Raw genomic sequence first — 6,559 nt, forward strand, 5'->3', positions numbered from 1 at the left:
CATTTTAATGCTGGTGAGAAAAGTTGTTTGATTGCTTAGATAGATGAAAGCTGGTTGTGGCATAGAAAAATGTGTCATGTTAATTTTGACTGCATGATAAGGATAAGTACTACTAAAGATGTTAGATATTTTCCTAAGATTGTGAATCCTTCTAATCCAATATGTAAAGAATGTTAGTTGGGAAAGAAAACCAGAATTTCATTTAAAAGTAAGTTGTATACATCTAATGGATTGTTGGATCTTGTGCATATTGATTTGTGTGGTCCTATAAGAGTGAGACACATGTAGGGTGACATATATTTCATGTTGTTGATTGATGATTATTCTAGAATGAGGTGGGTTACCTTTCTAAGGGAGAAATCAGAAGCATTGGAGAAATTCAAGATATTCAAAGCTAAGTTGGAGACAGAGATGAGATTGAAGCTAAAATGTCTGAGATATGATAGAGGAGGAGAATTCACATCCAGTGAGTTTGATTCATTTTGTGACAAGAATGGAATTAGAATACAATTATCTGCTCCTAGAACCCCTTAGTGTAATGGAGTTGTTGAAAGGAAGAACAAAACTATTTTGGATGCTACTCTTGTTAAAGTCAATTAACATTGAAAGGGGGGTGAATCAATGTTATGCTATTTACAAGAATATTAAACTGATTCTTAAACCATCAGATGCAAAAGATAGAAAGTATAATCAAAACAGTCAAGACTGACAACCACATAACCATAACAATGTAATTTTTATCTGGAAACTTGGAAAGGGAGAAACCATGGTAGGATTTGAACCCACAATATTATTATACTATGGCCAGTAGTTTAACAATATTACAAAAAGTGGAATGCACTTGCCTTCAAACACATTTCCTAGAGCTTATTGCTCAAATACAAATAAGGTCTGCAATCCTAAAGGACTGACTATCCTATTAATGAGATACAAAAGAAAATACAATGTATGAATTGGAATACATCATTTGCAAATCCCATTAATCAATTCTAGTTAAGCTCAACATGATCCATTGCCACTGCTCTGTTCTGCTCTGCTGCCAAATATCAAATCATCAAAACTCAAGATGCACACATGAAATTTCACTCAATAATTACCAAAAATAATTCCACATCTCCACCATTATCTAAATTGATCATCCAAGTTGATCTTATATATTTGCACTGCCAAAATAGATCTCAAACAAGTCCGCTTCACAAAGCTACAAAATATGAAACATGTAGTCTCATGTTGGCTCAATCCACCACAAATCCATATACCAGACCTAAAACATATGATCACAAGATTCACATGCAATGGAACAAACTCCTCGAACACAATGCCAACCACCAAAATCATCCCTACAGTTCCGCAACATATGTTACCCAACTTTTCCACAAAATAGCTTTTCCCTTTCAGAATAAATGGATACTGGACCAAGAATCATGCACTAGAATCAACATTGGAGGCTGGTATTACAAGATGATCTGTCTTAATAAACCAATCGACTATCCCAATCACCGCAACCAAAATTGCATCATCAGAAATGAATTGTGCTCACTGAATCTATAAACTATGTATACATGCTATCGGACTTATACCTAAAGTCAATATGAATTTTGATAGATCAAATCTATAGGTACCAGATAAGATTGCTAGGTTGAGTTGCCATCAATGAAAATCCCTAAGTATTCTCCATGCATCTTACATCATCAAAACAATGTCTCTTGCCAACAATCTCCCCCTTTGTCATTGATGGCAACACAATGAAAAATGACAAGTGCTCCAAAAATCCAAAACTACAATCAATACAAAAATATGTACAATCAACTAACTCCCCCTAAGAATATGCACCATTTTTCACTTCTCTCTCCCCCTTTGACATCAATGAAAAAGGTAGGAATCTCCTTGTAGCCTCCTAAAATTGTGACACTTGCAATTTCGACTGCATTTGGGTCTTCACGATGGCGATGCAACACGAAACCTGAATGGAGACCCCGAAACTTGTTCATGACACCAAAAACTGCATTTCTCAGCACCCTGGCCTGATCCTCCTTGCACCTTGCTATCCCGGGAGGTGGGACCATGGTGCCCAGTGCCCTGGTCCTTCAGGACTAGGGCACTCAGCGCCCTGGTCCCTGGCCCTATTTTGGGCCCGGTCTCTTATGGGGCTTCGGATCTTTAAGTTTGCAAATTGGAAAATAATCTTCCTAGGCCGGCCTAAGGTCAGGAAAATCAGTCTATCAGCCCTAATTGACAAGTATATAAACTACATTTCCTCTCCCATTTTGAGAGATGGAAAAAAAGGGCCGAAACGATATTCAAGCATTCAAACATTCAAGCATTCAAGCATTCCTTCAAGTAATTGATCATTCTAAGTCTCCATTCAAGGCTAAGTGTTGCATTCAAGACAAGGATTCAACCATTGAAGAGGAGATCACATACAACACATTACATACTACATACATTACACCTTCGCATGTAGGAATACAAACATTCTTACAACAAGGTTGCAGGTACGTGGCTGTAATTGAAGATCTGGAATCCTTGTGCAGAGACGAACAGATCCACCTTCGTTTCGCAGATTTTTCGGAGGACCGTGTGCACGTCGGGTGCCATCGTCCCGTCAACTTTCGCTCAAATTTGCAGAACAGCACCCTCTCAACATTTTACTACTAATTCCAGGTCCGTAGCTTCATCCCATATCCCTATCTCTGTTTATAAGCGAATCTTTCCTACTTTACATGCATTCCTAGTTCAATCTTTCTATCTACACTCTTTACAAAAGAGGGTATCCTTGATGTCTTAACCCTTGAAACTCATTTAGAATCCAATCTTGCATTGCGTGGGATTGGATCTTGTGGGTTTCAACCCCTCTTTTGAATGTAAAGTCTCTTCTAAGTGAAAACCATCAACCCTAGTGACTCTCCCTTCTCTCTCCTTGGGGTTGGGGAGGGGAGAACAACTAGGGCTTGATTTTTCCGCTTTACACTCCTAAAACTGATATACAAAAGAATATGTACAATGATGTATGGAAACTTGAAAATATCTGCATAAGTTACCTTCAAAGACTTCAGTACTCACTCCATCCTCTCAAGAAACAATACATATCATTAATTAAGGAACTAAAGATGTATGCATGAACTTCTATGCCCTTAAGATCTAAAGGTACATATTTTCCCAAAGCAGTTACTGCATCCTGTTGTGCCCCAAGCAAAGTGACCAATTGGGGAGTGATTAAACTCTTCAAGTTTCCTACCCTTCTTATAATCTGCTCTTTCTCAATGCTTAAGCTCTTGAGTTTGTTTGTTAGTTTCATAATTTGGGCTTCAAGACTACTAGAAAAAATAGAAAGAGGGGCAAAATATTGTGAAATTGCAGCTACCTGCCCTTCATATTCCCTAATCTTCCTGTCAATGTCTACTATAAATTTAGGCAAAATGAGACATGATTTAAAGATATTACCACCTTCATCTAAAGCATCCTCAACACTCTTTACAATAGTTTTCAAGACTACCTTATCAACATCTATTTCTTTCAAAAAGGTTTGGAGTCTCATCTGATTAAATTTGTTCAAAACTTTTATATCTGTTGCTTTCTCCAATGATACAAAATATGATTCAACTTTGTTTAACATACCCTTAAGTTTATCAAAGGGTGTGGAACTAGAATCTTGCTTAAGGTTAGGAAAAAGTTTCTCTAGAACTATAGTTTCCATATATATAACCTCTTTTTCTTCAGATGCAGACATATGTAAGTCCTCACTTGCTTTTATTTGAGCAAGGGTGGCTAATTTTAATGCTTGAATTGGAGATAGAGTACTCAAAATAGTTGGTCCATGAGAAAAGTCATCTTCATCAACAACAATCTGCTTCCCTTTGTTAGAAATAGTGGCTCTTTCCATGGACACCAAAGCCTCATCAACCTACTCTTTTCCTTTCTCTTTCACTACCTCTACATATGTGCTTACCCTTACATCCTTCTTAGTATATCCTTCTTTTGGTTCATCTGCAACTTTTCTTATCTCCTCAACTATCTTCTTAATGTTAATCTCAATCACCGGAGGGTCTGCTACAACATCACTGAAGTCATCAATTGAGAGATTATTAGTAGTATCATCTGTAACTTCCTATTCTACCAGATCAATATTCTCAGATGACTAATACCTCTGATCACTAGGAACTTCAGCTGATACTTCCAAAATGGAAGTGTCTTTTGGTAATTGTTCTTCCGGTAGGGGATCATCCTACTCCATATTGATCTAATAGCAATTTTTTCTTTAGAATACCCTCTGTATTTTTTACTACTTCATTGACTCTTCCAAACATTATTTTATTTAATCAGTGTTTGCTCCAAAAATTTTCCTTAGAAAGTCCAAAAATTCTTTGTATTTCATCTTTTGTTACAACAGGGCATAGATTTACTAAGGTATATTCTTTTAACCTTTCATCTTCTTAACTAATTGTATGTCTTCGGGCATCTAAAGTATCATACAACTTCTTGGGAACCATAGATGACAACTCAATCATTTCTTTACTAAAAGAGTTCATATAATGTACAACTACTTCCTCAATATCTTTCTAAACTTTTTCATTATAATGCTCATAATATACATAAAGGTTTGTCAAATTATATTCTTTTACTATTATGTCTATAATATTTTGTAACATAGGCACAATAGTTTAAGGAACTTCAAGCTTACCCGACTTGAGAGCTTCATCTATCTCTGATTTCTTCTTGCCTTCTCTCTTTTTACCGGATGTCTCACCTTGTATTTTATCTTTCTTTATAGGAGGAGCTTTGCCTGATAAGGGCTTCCTTACTACCCTGGCATATGTGGAAATCTTCTTCACTTCTCTAACCTCTTCATCTGATTCAATTTCTTCTTCCACAACATACTTTCTCATGGGCTTCTCCTTCTTTTTCTTTTCAATTCCACTGGTAGAGGATGATTGTGGCTTATGTGGAGGGACTACCTTCTACTCACCAGAGATAAGTGAAGACTTAATTTTTTTAGATTTATCTTGTTTGGGAGGTGTTGTTCTCAAAAAAGAGAAACTCGAGTTCACCTGCAATCTATCTATAAAATAGCCAATCTCAATCAATGAAAAGCTTCTGGGCTTGGACAACATAACATAGGATCCTAATGATCCTCCTACACTTCAGGTTCTGCAAGACCTAGGGGGACACCCTTTGATGCATAAAATACAACCAGTTATAGATATATGGCATCAACAAAAGCAGATAGATCTCACAAGGCTCAACAACAAGGAGGTTATTGCAAATGGGCTAAATATACATTGACATCTCAACACGATTGGAGCATGAGATAAGATGGAACAAACTAAAACTATAGACAACAAACTAAAAGGATATTTGATATTTTAAAATCTCTAAGAATCCCCAGAATCTACAAGACTAGTGCCTTATCCAAGGGCATGGAGTCATACATCAAACTGAAAATGAAAACCTCTATTGCAAATCCAATTTATTAAGAAAGATATCCCTATATCAATGTCTGTCATTAATACATTCTAAACTCAAATGGAGGATCATACATATCTAGACATTGTCCTGAATCCAAAATGATTATTCATAGAATTTAAACTCTTCCTTGAAGAGTACCTAAGAACACCCATTACACTCCCACTATGAGAGGACAAACCCAAACTCCCTTGAAGACTGGATTCATTGAAAATGAGAAAAGGCCTAGAGACAATCCAATAAACTGTATATATGCCTTACATATATGTGAGCTGCAATAGAAAACATCTACAACAAGAAGATACGCTATATCTTGAAAAGGGACATTGTATTACAAATTTGGCAAAAAAGCTTAGAATTGGAAACCAAGATTTAGGAGCCTTTCTCACAAAAATATGGAACCCTTACAAAATGAGAAGACCCTCGAATAAGAAGGAAAGGGAGGAAAAAATTAGATTTCATTCTCTGACAACGACAACCACCCTATGTTTCAACATTAACTGATTCACACAACTTGGCCTGTAGAACATCCAATCTTTCTGACTAAAAATTTTAATCTAAGATCTTGAGGTAACTGCCCCAAAAATAATTTCCATGGGCTACACTTTACTAAAAAATTAGATTCCTTGGATCGAGAGCTTTCCAATGATATATAGCACTTATATATTAGGAAAAAAATAAATCCCTCAAGCACCAATCTTTCTGCAGGTCGATTGTTTAATTTTCCGCCTGTTCACCACAGTCAGAAATTATATTTTAAACCTCTGAATTTTGCTGCATAGATCTCTACCATGCATTTCTACCACATGACACCATGTGGTTCATTCCGGGGCCCATACCCTGCCACCTTAGCACCACCTAGGTTTACCGCTGAAATGAAGCTCTTTGTTTCTTCCTTGTCGCTTGTTCTTTATTTCCTCCAGACTTCTCTCCTTCTTTATTGAGCCCCACTTCTTAGTCGCGGCTATTAGCCATCGAGAAAAATTTTTTTGCGACTTGGCAACAACCGTTGATCATCCTTGGATCATTGTTGATCTTCCCTAACTTGTCTGGCTTTTACCTCTCCCGAGCGGCTCCCTCTATCAATTTCTCTTCT

The sequence above is a fragment of the Cryptomeria japonica genome, chromosome 6 (genome assembly GCF_030272615.1).
Source record: "Cryptomeria japonica chromosome 6, Sugi_1.0, whole genome shotgun sequence".
Classification (NCBI taxonomy): domain Eukaryota; kingdom Viridiplantae; phylum Streptophyta; class Pinopsida; order Cupressales; family Cupressaceae; genus Cryptomeria; species Cryptomeria japonica.